Source organism: Lutra lutra, chromosome 1, assembly GCF_902655055.1.
Source record: "Lutra lutra chromosome 1, mLutLut1.2, whole genome shotgun sequence".
Classification (NCBI taxonomy): Eukaryota; Metazoa; Chordata; class Mammalia; order Carnivora; family Mustelidae; genus Lutra; species Lutra lutra.
Window position 1 is genome coordinate 221,266,277 of NC_062278.1, and position 17,238 is coordinate 221,283,514.

At 53.8% G+C, this 17,238-nt stretch overlaps 1 long non-coding RNA gene and 1 other non-coding gene across 2 annotated transcripts; one reads left to right on the forward strand and one right to left on the reverse strand.

Annotated features, from left to right (window-relative positions):
• Positions 1 to 4,265: 4,265 nt before the first annotated feature.
• Positions 4,266 to 8,046, reverse strand: LOC125087125 (uncharacterized). The gene is made up of 3 exons (XR_007123362.1): positions 8,018 to 8,046; positions 5,987 to 6,159; positions 4,266 to 4,875 (listed from the first exon to the last, which is right to left on the reverse strand). It is a non-coding gene; the product is annotated as an uncharacterized LOC125087125 (long non-coding RNA).
• Positions 8,047 to 14,405: 6,359 nt separating this feature from the next.
• LOC125089817 (U6 spliceosomal RNA) lies at positions 14,406 to 14,512 on the forward strand. Its single transcript, XR_007124070.1, has one exon. It is a non-coding gene; the product is annotated as a U6 spliceosomal RNA (small nuclear RNA).
• The last annotated feature ends 2,726 nt before the right edge of the window (positions 14,513 to 17,238 follow it).

The following is a 17,238-nucleotide window of genomic DNA, read 5'->3' on the forward strand; positions in this document are numbered from 1 at the left end:
CCACACACGCAGGGGACTTTGTCCACCTCGTTCTCTGCGGTGTCCCCGGCCCTAACACGGCACCTGGCAAATACTCCGTATCTGTGCTCCGTAAACATTTCTAAAGCCAGAGAAGGAGCCCAGCTGTCTTGCGTGCTTCTCCTCTTTCTCTGGAAAAGAAGAAATCACTGTACTTTCTTCCCTGCTGTGCTCCTGGTCTTGCTGCTGTCGGCCTCCTCCTCGTCCAGGGCCTAAACCTCACCACGGACTCCTTTTGCCGCTTATGGTGGGTCAGTCTGTAGGTGGCCGGCTTACCTTCCCCGGGCCTGTGTCCCCACCTGCCAAGCGGGGCATAATATTAGCTCTTGCTGAGAGAGCCACGGTAAATAACAAAGGAGGAGATTCTTGAGTAGTAGAAGTTTAATGTTTGCTTCAATACATCAGTCCTAAGGGATGATGGTAGAAAACCTCTAGAATGACCCGCAGGGAGACCTGCTTCCTGGTATTCATGGCCAACCCCTCTCCCCCCCACCCACCCAGCTAGGATGTGGATTGAATGTAGTGATTTACTTCTGATACGGACTATGAAAGATGACACTTCAACGATTGGGTGACCAACTATTTCTGGGTTCTGGGGGCGCCTGGGGGGTTCCGTCGGTGAAGCGTCTGCCTTTGGCTCAGGTCATGATCCCAGGGTCCTGGGATCGAGCCCCGCATCGGGCTCCCTGCTCAGTGGGGACTCTGCTTCTCCCTCTGCTTGCCGCTCCCCCTGCTGGTACACTCTCTCTCTCCCTCTATCAAATAAATAATTAAGTAAAAATAAAATCCTGAAATTAAAAAAATAAAACAAAATTCTGGAAAAATGTGGATTTCACTACGGAAATCCACACTGACTAAAAGTAGGTTTGTGGTTGCCTGGGGACGGGAGTGGGGACGGGCAGGGGCACAAGGGAACGTTCTGGGGTGATGCAAGTGTTTTCCCCGTTTTGACTATGCCAGTGGTGGCACGGGAGTCGACACAGGACGGAACCCCACTGACGGTGGCTCTTACGCATGGGCAAATCATTGCACGTCAGTTACACATTTATAAAGCTGCAGAAACAAGAAATGTCCGAAGAGGTGGTACTTGGAGAGTACACAGTAGGTGCTTAATAGATGCTTACGTGTTTACAAGAATCCCGAGGCAGGAGCAGGCAGAGTTGGGGCCACAGCCCCATGCCCAACACGGGCAGGGAGAGCTGTTGCATTTTCATCCACGCCACCCTCTCCCGCCTCAGCTCTGCCCTGGACACTGGGAGGAGGAAGTGGGAGAGGCGGCAGGGAGCAGATCCACGGGGGTTTGGGGGGCTTGAGGGGCTGGGGGGTATCTCGTCCTTCTCATCCATTTGCTGCGTGCCTACCACGGGGCCAGGAGCTGGGAAGGCACCAGGAAGGCCCCAATGGGTAAGATAGGGAAACTGAGGTCTGCGGAGAAATGGTGAACCGGCCCCCGAGGGCCCAGCCAGTTGCTAAATGCTAACTTTGCCTTCCCCACCCAGAGGCCCAGGGAGACAAAGTCCGTGGCTGCCGCACCTTGATGGCTGGGAGGCCCTGCCTTCCTGGCTCCCTGCAGCCTCCTGGCCTCCTCTGTCCTTGGAAGTTGGCCTCTCATGCCTTGAGGAGTTTAATTTTATGAGGGGTCCAGAGGCTGGGGAGCAGGCCGTCTCCTGGCACAGAGCAAAGGTGAGGGGGCCCAGGCGGGGGCAGGCAGTTTGCCGGGGCCCCTCAGGGTCACTGTGCCAGCCCTGGGATTGGGCGACAGGTGTCCCCGCACCCCAGTGCCTGACCTTCTCCAGGGCTCGATGCTGACTTTCTATGAAAAATCATCCGGATCACGTGGACACTTGGTATCTGAGGAGCCTGTGGGAGCCTCGTATCCTTGTCCTGCTGTGCCCTCGGCAACGTCCCCAGCCCACTATCATGGAGACTACTGCTTTGTTTACTTTTCTTTTTGTTTCCCCCAAAGATAATGCCTGAAATAAAGACTGAACTAAAGACAGAGGGGCACTGCGTCTGTGTGGTGCTCCCAGCACGCAACCCTGGGTCGGGTCCGTCCGAGGCACGCAGGGCACCTGCACAGCTCCGTAAACCTGAGTTTGTGCTCTTTAACAAAGAAAGACATTCAGGGGCGCCTGGGGGGCTCAGTGGGTTAAGCCTCTGCCTTCGGCTCAGGTCATGATCCCAGCCAGGGTCCTGGGATCGAGCCCCGCATCCGGCTCTCTGCTCGGCGGGGAGCCTGCTTCCTCCTCTCTCTCTGCCTGCTTCTCTGCGATCTCCGTCTGTCAAATAAATAAATAACATCTTTAAGAAAAATAATAATAATAATAAAAAAAAGAAAGACATTCAGAGGGCCCAGGGGCATTTAGGAAAAAGCAAATTAAAACCACAGTGAGATGCCACCTCCCAGAAAGGCTAAGACGAAACGTGCATGCTCTCCACTTTCTCTGGAGAAGAAAGAACCCCTGCACTTTCTAAAAGGCTGAGACCATCGTAAGCGCCAACGAGAATAGGAGGGAACCGGAAATCCCATCAGCAGCGGGCAGAAGTGCAAGGTGGTAGAGCCACGTGGGAAACGGCTGGGTAGGATCTAAAAAGGTGGACCCCTGACCTACCAAGGGATCGAACTGGTTCATTCCTCGGTTTGCCAGCGACAGACATAAAAACATCAGTCCCTACAAAAATTTGCCCAAGGATCCTCAGGGCAGTCCCATGTTAAGTGATCAGCAAATAAGCCAGACTGTCCGTCCCATCCCTGCAGGCTATGGGACACTCAGGACGTGGCTGTCCTTCTCAGAGTCTGTTTCTTCTTCTGTTAACATTGCGGGGGGTGATAAGAATTTCCACCTACCGATAAGCATGTGAAAAGGAGCTCTGCCCCCTGTAAACACCCCATAAATGCTGGCTTGTGTGATTAAAAAAAATGATACCCCCAATATCATTTGTTATCAGGACCGCACTGAGACACCATTCCACACCCCCGAGGAGAGCTATAATCAAAAAGACAGAGAGAGCCAAGTGCTGATGAGGACGTGGAGAAACTGAGTCCTTGTGCACCTGCTGGTGGGGCTGGAAAAAGGTGAGCTCACGGGGAGGGGGGGGGACAATTTGGTCGATCTTCAGAAGGGGGAATGTGCGATTAGCATCCCACCAGCAACTCCGGTTTTAGGCATCTATCCACGAGGATCGAAAGCAGTCGTGAAAACAGAATTGTTCACACGCATGTCCCCAACAATGCGATTCATAACGGCCCCAAGTGTCCATCAAAGGGTGAGCACCTCAATACTGAGTTCCCCACGCGTGGGCACGCCCCCTCTGCTGGGAGCAGGGGTGAGGCGCCCACACACATGGCCCCAGGGATGGACCCCGAGCCCACGACGCGCAGGGAGGGAACCAGACACAGAAGGCCACTGGGGGTGTGAGTCCACACCTGTGACATGCCCAGACCGGGCTCCTCCATGGACGGGAAGGGGGTTCATGGGGGCCAGGGGCTGGGGAGGGGATGGCTGATGGGGACGGGGCTGCTTTTTCAGGTGATAGAATGTGCTGGAATTATTGGTAATGGTTGCACAACATAGTGAATATACCAAAAGCCATTGAATTGTACTATTTAAAATGGTGAATTTTGGAACAGCTGGGGGTCTCCATTGGTAAAGTGGCTGCCTTCAGCTCAGGTCGGGATCCCAGGGTCCTGGGATGGGCTCCTTGCTCAGCAGGGAGCCTGCTTCTCCCTCTGCCTGCCCCTCCCCCTGCTCATTCAGGCTCGTGCTCTCTCTCTCTCTCTGACAAATAAATAAAATCTTTAAAAATAAAATAAAATGGTGAATTATATGATACGTAAACTATATTAAACGATAGCTTAAAAACAGATATATATACAAATCAGTGGTGAAAAGAAAACCTCCCACACGGCCTCACACACAGAAGGCATGCAATAAATGCTCACGATTACCATTACAATGGGCTGGATGAACAGAGTGGAGCCGGTTTTTAATTCAACCAACATTTATTAAGCACCTGCTGTGAGCTGGGTGCTGGGGACACAAATCCATGTCCTCAGGGAGCTGGCTTGCTTTCTCTCGCTCTTTTTTAAAGATTTTATTCATTTATTTATTTGACAGAGAGAGACACAGCGAGAGAGGGAACACAAGCAGCGGGAGTGGGAGAGGGAGAAGCAGGCTTCCCGCTGAGCAGGGAACCCGATCAGTTCCCAGGTTCTCCCAGGAACTCCCAGCAGAGTTCCTGATCCGGGGCTCGATCCCAGGACCCTGAGATCATGACCTGAGCCGAAGACAGATGCTTAATGACTGAGCCACCCAGGCACCCAGGGGCTGGCTTTCTTAGTGGAAACACACAGATAATAAACATAAATAATTAAAAATACAGTCTACCCTTGGACACAGTCTATCCTTGGGATTAGGGAAGGGTTCTCTGAGGAAGCAAGCAAGGCATGAGTATATCTACCAGAAGAGCATTCTAGTAGCAGAGAGAGCCAGTGCAAAGGTCCTGGGGCAGGACTGGACCTGGAGTGTTGGAGAACGCGTGAGGGGGCCCCTGTGGGTGGAGCACAGTGAACAAGGGGGAGAGAAATAGGAGGGGACGGCAGGGAGGGGCCCAGGCAGGTCCTGTAGGGTCTTGGAAGCCTCAGGGAGGGTTTGGCTTTCACCCAAGGAGGTGGGAGCCCTGGAGGGCTGTGGACACAGAAGGGTGGAACCAGACTCCGAGGCCCGCAGGCGCCCTCTGGTGGCTGCTGCTGCTGCAGGGAGGATGGACGCCGTGGCGGCGGAGAGTGGGATCAGGACAGAGGCGATTCCACTGCTGGTACAGGCTGGTGAGGATGAGGCTGGACCAGGACGAGACCTGGGAACGACGGGAAGTGGACTGGTCAGTAATGGCCCGGATTCTGCACCCACAATTTCTGGACCCACATCTCAGCTCCATGACCTTGAGCCATGACCTTGAGACCTCAATCTCCTTTTTGGTAAAACAGAGCAGTTACCTATCTCAGGAGATTTAGTTTATGCAAAATGCTTAAAACAAGGCCTGGTCCACAGTAAACATGCTGCAGGTGTTGTTTCTGTCCCAATAATAATAATGATAGTGATTGTAACCTCATAACACTCATAATGTCAGTGGTACAGCTGTCAGCCCAGGATCCATTTCACACTGACCCCACCTCCCTCAATTTGCCTCCTGGGGAAACTTCAAGGACCACTCCTAGGCAGATTCCTGGAGGACAAAGACCGGAGCTTTGTCCTTTTCGTGTCCCCAGCTCTCAACTGTGGGCCAGTATCGGGAAGGAGGCAGGGCAGGAAGGGATGCGTCCTCTGACTCTTGCAAGCAGAGCCCTGCCTGCCCCTACCGGACCCCACCTGGGTCCCTTTCTATCCTGGATCTTTCCATGCAAACTTCCTCCCTAGTTCAGAGGCTGCTCAGAGGGACTAGCAAACTCCTACTCATCCTTCAAAACCTCAGCTCAAATGCTTGGCAGAAACTTCATCCCCTCCCCACAGACTCCCTAAACCCCAGACCCTCCCTCCACCTCAGTCCTGCATGACCAAGCTCCTGAGAATGTTACCACCCTAGCATCCCCCAGAAACTCCCCTCCTAGCCTCTTTCCTCTCAGTTAGACTGAACTTACTACGGTCCCCACAAACTCTCTGTGCAGGTTCATACTTTGAGCATTTGCATATGCTATTCCGTCTGCCGGGAACATCCCCTTCACCCTCCCTACTTTGCCAACATCCAATAGCTCCTTTTCCACATCTTCTCCTCCAGGCAGGCTTCCTTCCCTACCCCTGCACACAGAACCCAATCTTCCGCTCCTGAGGATCCCAACCCCAAGTCCCACCCTCTGCTCCAGCCCCCACCCTGCAGAGCTGGGAGCATCTGTGACTGACTAGAGTTTCTCAATAGCTAGAAGTGGCAAACTTCTATTTACCCTTCAAAACCCCAACTTGAATGTACCCACCTCTGCATCATCTTTGCCAGTCTCCTTCTGACAACTGTTTCATTCTTTCCATGGAGTCTCTCCAGCCTCAGGGGTCCCATGTCGGGCTCCATGCTGGCATGGAGTCTGCTTGGGATTCTCTGCCTCTCCCTGCCTCCTGCTTACTCTCTCTCAAATAAATAAATAAGTGAAATCTTAAAAAAAAAAAGGACATGATTAATTTAATCTAGGATCCTTTTGTAGGAGGGCGGTATTTAGAGCCCAACTTCTGGGTACTAAGGGTGCTCATTGCTCCTGGGGTATCTCTCCCAAGGCCGTCTCCGTGAACGGAGCTGGAGAACACATCATTGGAAATAAATGTATACAGAGCTGATCCTCATTATTCATATATTGTATGCTTGCAAATTTGCCTACTCACGACCTTTTATTTGCAGCCCTAAAATCACTACCCACGGCACTTCTCAGTCACCTGAGGGTGTGCACAGAGAGGCAAAAGCAGCAGCTGCTCCACATGCATGTCCCCACCTGGGGTGGGCAAAGGTGACACTCTGCCTTCTTGCTTTTTCTTTTTCTTTTTTTTTTTTAAGATTTTATTTATTTATTTGTCAGAGAGAGAGATAGCACAAGCAGGGGGAGCGGCAGGCAGAGGGAGAAGCAGACTCCCCGCCAAGCAGGGAGCGGGACGCCAGACTCTGTCCCAGGAGCCCAGGATCATGACCTGAGCCGAAGGCAGGCGCTTCACCCGCAGAGCCCCCTAGGCACCCCTGCCTCCTTGTTTTTCCAGCTCAGACTGTAAACCAGCCTCCTTTTCATGGTGCTGAGTGCCACACTGTTTGCATTTTTGCTCTTTATGTGGGTGATTTTGCTCCCATGCTAGCTGGTGTCCCTAAGCTCCAGAAGCCTGTGACTCGTCTTACAGAGAAAGTGCCGCCCTAGGACAAGCTCCATTCATGGGGAGTGACCGCGCTGTTGGCCGGGGGTTCAGGGGTAATGAACGCACATTAAATAGGGACTCTTTAAACAGACGCACACATGACCCAAGGTTTCATATCGATGGGTTGACGAAGTGTTGGGACCAGGGGCTCATCGGAAGCTCACCCCAAACCTCCTTCTGGAGCCCTTCTTCCGCACTCACTTAGTCTGTGTGGGCAGCGACTGGACTTGGCCGTGAATCACAAGCACGGACCCTACTTACATCTTGTCTCGCTATGGGACGACCCAAAACAATTGCTAAACACCCACCAACCTCCCACCGCCGTGTGCATTAGAATCAACTCTGCGCTTCCGAGATAACCATCGCTCATCCCAGAGCACAGTCGTCTCCCCCTGCCCCGTTCTCCAGAGAGGGAAACGGAGGCACGGAGGGGGGACCTAGGCCTGGCCCGGCATCCGTCCCCAGCCAGCTGGCCGGCCTGGGATCTCTCCAGGGTGTGACTGCAAAGGCGTTTGGTGCTGGGCTTCCTTAGGACTCCTTATCTGTGACCCCTACAAGTCACCAAGGTCCACGAGCGGGCGGGGCGGGGCGGGGCTGCGCGCAGATAAGGACAGACCCTTGCGCCCTGCCCCTGGCAGGCAGGTGCCACGAGCATCCCTGAAGCTCTCCCGCCGGCCTCCTTCCCCACAACCTCGGGCAGCAGCCGGTCTTCCCTTCTTGCCTGAGAATTAGGCCCGCGAGGGGCTCCTGTGGGGTGGGCGCACGGGTGGGCGCAGTGCAGCCTCGGGAGGACCGCTGGGCTGAGCCCGGAAAGTCTACTGGACGCCCAGTTACAGGGAGACTCCAGATAAGTAGTGAATAATCCTTTCGAGTAAGAACATCCCTTGCTCCTTTAACCCGGTCCCCCGTAGTCCATCTGGCAGCCAGAAGCCCAGGCAAAGTCCTTGCTCCGCCCACACCCCACTCCAGCCGCGCCCCAGCCCCAGCCCCTCCCTTGAACCCGGCCGAAGTCCTACGGAGCTCTTTTCCCCTACGCAAGCAGGTTTGGGCTTCTTCTTTGAGATAGTTTTTCTTAATACTGTTAAGTTGTAGTAAAATATACATAACATAAAACTTACCACTTTAGGGGCGCCTGGGGGGCTTAGTCGTTAGGCATCTGCCTTGGGCTCTGGTCATGATCCCAGAATCCTGGGATCAACCCAGCATAGGGCTCCTTGCTCGGCGGGGAGCCTGCTTCTCCCTCTCTCTCCCTCTCTCTCTGCCCCTGCTTGTGTTCCCCCTCTCGCTGTCTCTCTCTCTCTGACAAATAAATAAAATAAAATCTTTAAAAAAAAACACCAGGGGCGCCTGGGTGGCTCAGTGGGTTACGCCTCCGCCTTCGGTTCAGGTCATGATCTCAGAGTCCTGGGATCGAGCCCCGCATCGGGCTCCCTGCTCAGCGGGGAGCCTGCTTCCCCTTCTCTCTGCCTGCCTCTCTCTGCCTACTTGTGATTTCTCTCTCTGTCAAATAAATAAATAAAAACTTTAAAAAATAAATAAATAAATAAAATTTTAAAAAACACCAAAACTTACCACTTTAACCATCTCTAAGCGCACGGCTCAGGTGGCGGGAAGCTCCTTCACACCGTCGTGCCGCCAGCCCCACCCTCCAAATCCAGAACTTTCCATCTCCCCACACGGAGACTCTGTCCCCACAAAGCACAGACTGCCCCACCCCCGCCCCAGTCCTGGCTCCCACCCTCTCCTGTCTGTGTGGACGACACTCCTCTGGGGCCCTCCCGGGAGTGGGGTCCTGCGGGATGAGACCTTCTGGGTCTGGCTGCTCTCGCTGAGCCCCATGTCCTCGGGGTCCCTCCGCGTCATGGCAGCGGTCAGGGTCCCTTCCTTTCTGAGGCTGGACCTGTGTGGGATGGACCGCGCCGTATGTGTTCATCTACCTGTCGATGGAAACATGGTTTGCTTCGGTCTCTCGGCTATTGTGAGTCATGCTGCTGTGAACACAGGTGTGCAAATACGTCTTCAAGTCCCCACTTTCCTGTGGGTAGATACCTGGACCGGAGCTGCTGGGTCAGACCGTCACTCTGTTTACTCTTTCGAGAGACGGACCACCAGACGGTTTTCCCCAGCGCTGCGTGGTTTTCCATCCCCGGGACTCTGGGTCCTCACCAACCCTTCATCCTTTCTGTTTTTTATTATTATTATCATTATTACTATTTCTCTAGCTGTCCTAGTGGGTACGAGGTGGGATCGCTACCGTGATGACTCATGGTAGTGAACATCTTCTCGCGTGCTTCTCAGACGTTAGTAATCCCTCTGTCCCTCTGGAGAAAAGTTCCTCGTGTGCATTTTAACTGGGTTAGCCTGACTTGCTCTTGAACCTCATGAATGGGTCACTGGGCAGCCAGCATGCCTTCGCGTCATGCGTGCAAGACATGTCCACGCAGTCACCCCATCACGCCGGTCTCTCCTGCAGTCGGAGAGCTTCCGGCCTGGGCTCCCCGTTTGGGTCCCAGCCTGTACGCCGAGCCATCGTTCTTGTCCATCTGCTGGTCAAGGGATCTATGTAGTGAGTCGAGACCCACCATTTCTCTTTGAAATGACATAGACGAGAAACCACCCCAGGGCGTCGAGCATCACGAGGGCAAGTGGCGTCTCATGTAACTTTTCCTGGGGTGACCCATGTGCTGAAATGTACGCCCCGAGTAAGTGCCCATAGGCGTGTATATATGTGTGTGCACATTTTTAAAAGATTTTATTTGTTTATTTGAGAGAGTGAGTGAGAGAGAACATGAGAGGGGAGAAGGTCAGAGGGAGAAGCAGACTCCCCATGGAGCTGGGACCCGATGCGGGACTTGATCCGGGACTCGATCTGGGACTCCAGGATCATGACCAGAGCCGAAGGCAGCCGCTTAACCAACTGAGCCACCCGGGTGCCCCTGTGTGAGCACATTTTTAACTGAGTGGAGAGGACCTGGCCGAGAACAGCTTGGAGGCTCCCTGTCCCCCAGCTTCTTCTTGCAGAAATTAATCCTCGCACGTCTGATGGGCTGATCCACTAAAATGGTGATTCTCTGCAGAGATAGTCAGCGATGTTGGTGACCTTCTGACCTCCTGATTCTGCCCGCTGGGGACTCTGGGGCCACCGTGTCCAGGAACATCCACGGTCATCACTACTGGGGTGCTCCAGGCATCCGGTGGGGGGCGATGATGCTCGGCCCTCCCCAGGGCCCACCCCGGGGGAAGTCCAGCCCCAGGGTCCAAGTGCAGAGGGGAGGTCCGGGGACCAGACTGCCTGCAGCGTGGAGCCCCCACCAGCCTTGCGCAAGCCCAGGAGGCTCCGGTCCCTGTGCCATGCTGCCCCCGTGTGGACAGTCGTGCACACGCTGCCTGCCCTGCCTGACCTGGGGAGGGTCTCCCCACCCCACTGCCCCTACCTTTCTCCCTGGATGGAAATAATCTAGCTCCATGCTGTCTGTCCCACATGCTGAGCTCTCATGTCCGCCAAGCCCTTGCGATGTGGCCAGGGCAACTGAGGAACTGAGTTTTTAATTTCTTTTTTTTTTTTTAAAGATTTTATTTATTTGAGACAGAGAGAGACAGAGGGACAGAGAGACAGAGAGCAGGAGCAGGGGGGAGGAGCAAGAGAGAGAAGCAGACACTCCGCTGAGCGGGGAGCTGGACATGGGACTCGATCCCAGGACCCTGGGATCATGACCTGAGCTGCAGGCAGACGCTTAACGACTGAGCCCCCAGGCACCCCTGAGTTCTTAATTTCTTGTCATTGCGGTTCATGGACGTTTAAGGGCTAACAGCCAGGGGTGCCCCCGTGGGGACCCAAGCAGAGGGAAAGCGGACGTTCGCCCCTGGGCAGCAGGGGTCTACGTGTGTGTGTGGCTGTGGCGTCCCGGGGTGGCAGACACGCGTGCATTTGGATGGACCCATGTATTGGAATTCTTCTATATTTTGCACGCACTGGAACCAGACCCTGTTTTGAGCACTGAATTCCCATCACCTCAAGTCTCAACTCAGATAAGCCCTGACAACACGCCCATTTTATAGAAGGAGAAACTAAGGGTCAGAGAGGACAGCAGCCCAAGTGCTCATGCCTCGGGGCTAACCCCAGCTAAGGGACCCTTAGACTCATTTCGTTCCATCCCGTGACTTTCTGGAGCTACGGGGATGACTCCCGTTTTGCAGAGGGGAGACTGGGGCCCACTCGCTCGGCACACAGAAGGCCCGCGTGATGGGCGCCTGGCGGCGTGGTTGGAAGAGCGTGTGACTCTTGATCTCAGGGTTTTGAGTTGGACCCCCATGTTAAGGGTAGAAGTGACTTAAAAATAATTATTTTTTTTTAGAAAGAAAAGAAAGAAAAAACAGTGCCAGAGGGAGGATTTCCCACGAGTCCATGAACCATGGTGCTACCTGCCTCCCTGGAGTGGTCTACAGGGTCCTGGGGAAGGTCGCGGGGTGGGGGTGGGGGTGGGTACACACGTGGGACCAAGAACGAGGCCGACTGGAGTTGGAACCTCGCCTCTGTCAGTTCCTAGCTGTGTGACCTTACGGAGGTGTCTTGCCCTCTCTGAGCCGCTGGGCCTCCTCAACTGCAACCATGGGCTCCTGGGGCTGTTCTGGGGATTAAATCAGATAAGTCGTTGTCTTAGTTTGCCAGCCAGCGTAACCCAGGCTGGGTGGTTTAAACAACCAGCATCTGTTTCCTCTTGGTTCTGGAGGTCAAGGATCCCAGAGGGCCGTTGCCTTTTCGCTTTGTGCTCACATGGAGGGGTCCCTCATCCCCTTCCCAGGGCGCTAATCGCCACCGGTCCCCAGCCCCATGCCCTCATCTGACCCTCGGCCCCACTCAAAGGCCTGACCTCCAAGTACCAGCCCCCTGGGGGCAGGGCTCCCACACAAGCCCATGGTGGGGGACACAATTCCTGACACAGCGCATGTACGGCTGACCACGTTCCATAGGCATCCCAGGCTGGTGGGACTAGCGCGGTAACTGAGGTTCAGATCCTGGCTCTTCCATTCGCCAGGCGTGTGCTCTGCGGCCCATGGCTCAAATTTTCTGGGCCTCTGGGTCTCGGTTTCCTCAGCTGCAGAATGGGAGACAAGACTGCCCACCCCGAGCACTTGGAACAACACTGTCGGCACTTACGGGGGCACTTACGATGGAGGGGGTGTTCATGGGACTGGGGCGGGTGGGGGGAATCTGGGCAGCGGAGAGCCAGGACTGGGGCACTGGGTCCTGCAGGAGAAGCACTAGCTTCTCATCCACTAGATAGCTGAGAAAGATGCCCAGAGAGGGACAGACCTTTATCCAGAGCCACACAGCCCACCAGTCACAAAGCTTCAGGTGGCCCTTGCCCGTGGTGTCTTTGGGGAGGCCGCAAGGCCCTTTGGAGGGCAGGGCAGGTGTGCAGCCACGCCTGCTGCTCCCCGTAGTCCCCGCATGTCCCCACAGATCCCCAGAGACCAGGCCCCTGGCAGCAGCCTCCTAATCGCTGTGCCTAATTACCCCACAGCCCCAGGGAAATGCCGGGAACACCTTTTAAAGGCTCTTAAGCACCCCAAGAGCAGTTCCCGGCCCTGCCAACGCCTGGCTCCCGAGGGTGCCCCCAGAAGCTCCAGGGAAAGGGGGAGGCACAAAAACAAAGCCCAATCATTGTCAGGGGCAGCCGGGCTGGTGACAGCTGCCCTAGAGGCTTGGGTGTCCCCCCACCACCCCTAACCAGGTGGGGTAGCCCCCAGCTGGGCCACACTCTCCCTGAGCCTCTACTGCCCTCATGTGCAAAACGGGTTACTAGTGAGTGAATTACACACGGAGGGGAAGTTGAGAGCGGCTCCCCGCACGCAGGAGACCCAGGCCCCCTTATCATTATGACTGTTGTCTGTCCCTGCCTGCCACCCTGCCTCTTGCCAGCCCTGTCAGGGCCTCCCAGCACCACGCTGAATCTCCATGACCCTGGCCCCTTCCCTGTACCCTGTGCCCCCCCCGGCCCCCCCAAAAACCAGCTCCCCTCTGCTCTCTGGGCACTCTTCCTGCCGGCCCAACAGGTCCACTAGGCAGTGCCCGGGGCTCATGAGAATTTAGGGGCCTGTGAAAACGTTTTCATTTCCTCAAGAATCGGAGGAAATACACGGTTGCTTCCGTGTATATACCAATGCTGTCACGAAACACCATCTTTAATGTATTTTGTGGGGGAAGGAACCCGCGGAAGTCCTGATGACCCCGCTCCCTGCGTCATGCTCTCCTGGAAGCAGCCAGAGGGAGGTTTTGAAAGCCAAAGGGACCGTATTGCCCTCTCATGACACCTGAAAACCTTCTGTGGCTCCCCAGAAGCCTCCAAATGAATGCAGTATCCAAGCTCCTGAGTGGCCTGTCCCCTCCTCTCCTCCCAACCCCATCTCCTCCTCTCTCTGGCCCCTGCCCACTCCCCTCCAGCTCCTCCTGCTGCCCCTGGACCTTGGCACAAGCTGTCTCTTCCAACCAATCACTTGTCACCTATATAACCCCCACATCCTTCATTTGGGGGGAAGCACTCCCCACCAACCTCCAGCCCACAGCCAAGGTCAGTTCCATTGTTATAAACTCTCCTGGAAAGAAGCCCCCCCCCCGCCACGGCCTCCTTCTCTCAGTTTGCCATTTGGCTCTCACTAGAGCAGCAAGGACCCCCACCCCAGTGCCACTGACACTTGGCAGGATCCCTCTCTGAGGCGCACACCAGGCTGCGGGAGGGCCGAACAGCATCTCGGGCCCCACCCCTCGTCATGCCAGGAGCCCTGAGCAGGGTGACAACCACAGAGGTCCCCAGATGTTGCCAAACGTGTCCTGCAGGCAGAACCCCCCTGGGGACTGAGTTTTCCACCGACCTCATCGGCCACAGGCACCTTGATCATGGACTCCCCAGGCTCCGAATGGTGAGAAATCAGTTTACCGTTGACGAGCAGGCCGGCCGCGGCACTCGATTATGGCAGGGCTGACCGAGACTCAGCCCGCTTTGCTGCAAGGCCTCATCCTGAGGAAGATGATCTTCTATCGATCAAGACTCACTGAGCACCTACTGTGTGACAGGCTCTGTGCGGGGAATGAAAAAGCTTCAACCCCCACCTTGGGGAGCTGACCTTCTGGAGGAGACAGTAAACACATATAGGAAAATGTCAAGACAGAGCTAGCTGTTCCTGTCAAGAAAAATAGAGACAGGGGACTGAATGCAAGTCAGGCTATTTTAGGGAGGCTCAGAGCGGGCTGCATGAGGAGGTGTGGGTGCGCCAGGTGATCTCAAGAGGAAGAGCCTCCCAGGCAACAGGTACAGCTGGTGCAAAGGCCCTGGGACAGGACTGTACCTGGTGGTTTGGAGGAACAGCAAAGGGATCCAAGTGGCTGGAACAGAGTGAGTGAGGTGGAGAGAGGCAGGAGGGGAAGGCAGGGAGGGGACGGGCCATGTACTGAGGGGCCTTGGGGACCGTGGGGAGATCTTTGGGTCTCGCTGCAGGTACATCAGGGCGCTCTCTTTGGCAGCACACACACTAACACTGGACTGATACAGGGAAGATCAGCAGGGCCCCTGCACAGGAACGTCACGCAGATGCATGAAATGTTCCACATTTTAAAAAATTTAAGTCAAAAAAAAATTTAAGCCAAATATTATAGGTTTCTTTATTTTTCACTTAATGGCCCATTGCAATACATGGTATAATGAAACGGACAGAATAAATATTCATTTAGTTTTCCCTCCATGAGAATCTCATGGCAAAATCAGTTATTTGGTCGAAAGGAAAGAAAGTAATGAAACCTATGAGGGGATCCCGAGAGGGACACCACCTCGTCTCTGTGTTCCAAACTCTCCCTCTGAGCCTCATCCCCCTGCCGGAGAAGGGGTGAGACCACGGAAAGGAGGGAAGGAGTCATCCTGGGGCTGTGCAGTGGGACTGCAGTGGTCAGTGGGAACTCACTCTTCCTAAGACAGACAGCTGAGGGACAGACGGACAGCTAGTGGGTAATAGATAATACGGTAAGTGGCCGGTGGCCGGTGGCCGGAGAGATGGTCCCTAACCACGTGATGGATAACAGATAAAAATCAAACGATGATTGACAGATTGACAGGTAGGTCGTAGATGGAGGCGAATGGGAGTGTGTGGACCCGTTGACTCCCCTTTGCTCCCTGGAGAGGTCCGGGAACAGCAAATCCCCAAAGTCTGAGCTCACCCAGCTCCCCGTTCTTGGTTCTCGGTTTCCAAATACCGTTCTCCAACGAAGGGAAGCAGGCTCTTGGAGAGAGGGCCCAGACCAGGAGCAGAGCGGGAGCGACAAGCTGGGCTCAGAGAGTGGACCACAGATCCAATGACCCAGGGGGGACAGAGTCGGGGACAACTTGATTCTCAGTGTATTTGTGAAGCTGGACCCACTGGGGTCCAGGGGGTCGCTCATGGATCTGAACAGTTTACCTGCTTTTGGTACTTAATTAGCGTTAAAGGAGCACCTGGGTGGCTTAGTCAGGGAAGCCTCTTCCTTCGGCTCAGGTCATGGTCTCAGGGTCCTGGGATCGAGTCCCGCATCGGGCTCTCTGCTCAGCGGGGAGCCTGCTTCCTCCTCTCTCTCTGCTGCTCCCCACTCTCTCTCTGCCAAATAACTAACTAAATAAAATCTTTTAAAAAATAAATAAAATTTTGAGGGGCGCCTGGGTGGCTCAGTGGGTTAAGCTGCTGCCTTCGGCTCAGGTCATGATCTCAGGGTCCTGGGATCGAGTCCCACATCGGGCTCTCTGCTCAGCAAGAAGCCTGCTTCCCTCTCTCTCTCTCTCTGCCTGCCTCTCCGTCTACTTGTGATCTCTCTCTGTCAAATAAATAAATAAAATCTTTAAAAATAAATAAATAAATAAATAAATAAATAAATAAATAAATAAATAAAATTTTGAGATTTTGTTCATCATGGACATATCTTCATTAACTTTGATTTGTTCAGATATTGCCGGATGCAAGTAAAAACCACAATGAGATACCACTCTACACCCACTAAAATGGTTATTGTATTTTTTTTTTTTAAGAAGACAACAGGGGCACCTCAGTGGGTTAAGCCTCTGCCTTCGGCTCAGGTCATGATCTCAGGGTCCTGGGATCGAGCCCCGCATCGGGCTCTCTGCTCAGCAGGGAGCCTGCTTCCCCCCCATCTCTCTGCCTGCCTCTCTGCCTACTTGTGATCTGTCAAATAAATAAATAAAAACCTTTAGAAAAATAAAAAAAATTAAAATAAAAGAGGACAACAGGGGCACCTGGGTGGCTCAGTTGGTCAAGCATCTGCCTTTGGCTGAAATCATGATCCCAGGGTCCTGGGATTGAGTCCCGCATCAGGCTCCCTGCTCAGTGGGGAGCCTGCTTCTCCCTCTCCCACTCCCCCTGCTTGTGGTTTCTTCTCTCACAAATAAGTAAATAAAATATTCATTTTAGGGATGCCTGGGTGGCTCAGTTGGTTAAGTGGTTGGCTTCAGCTCAGGTCATGATCCCAGCGTCCTGGGATCGAGTCCCACATCAGGCTCCTTGCTCAGCGGGGAGCCTATTTCTTCCTCTGCCTCTGCCTGCCACTCTGTCTGCCTGTGCTCACTCTCTCTGGCAAATAAATAAATAAAATCTTTTTTTTTTAAAGTATATGTTTAAAAATATATATATTTATTTTATCTTATATATATTATTTATATATTAATATATATACCCTAATATATGTTAAATATATATTTTTAAAACATTTATATTTATTTTTTTAAAAATAAAAATAAAACATGGGGCACCTGGGTGGCTTGGTTAAGCCACTGGGTGGCTTGGTTAAGCGACTGCCTTCTGCTCAGGTCGTGATTTCAGGGTCCTGGGATCTAGCCCGGCATTATCGGGCTCCCTGCTCAGCAGGGAGCCTGCTTCTCCCTCTCTCTGCTGCTCCCCCTGCTTGTGCTCTCTTACTCTCTCTGTCAAATAAATAAATAAATAAACCATTTTTAAAAAATAAAAAAATAAAAATAAAGAGGACAACAGCAAGTGTTGGCAAAGATGTAGAGAAATCTAACCCTGCCTGCCAGCCTGGGGGGCAGGGTAGGGCGGGAGATGGGCCACCCTGTGGGAAACAGGTGAGCCAGTCCTCAGTATTGAAAGCAGAATTACCATGGCGACCCAGCAATCCCACTTCTGCATGTATAGCCAAGAGAAATGAAATGATTCATCCCCGTAAAGACAGAAACAAACAGCCACAGGATTCACAGGACCCCAAAGTGGGAATGGCCCCAGTGTCCGTCAGCTGGTGGACGGACAAGCACGGCCTGTGCACCCCCACAGAGGAGGTCTCTCCGCCAGG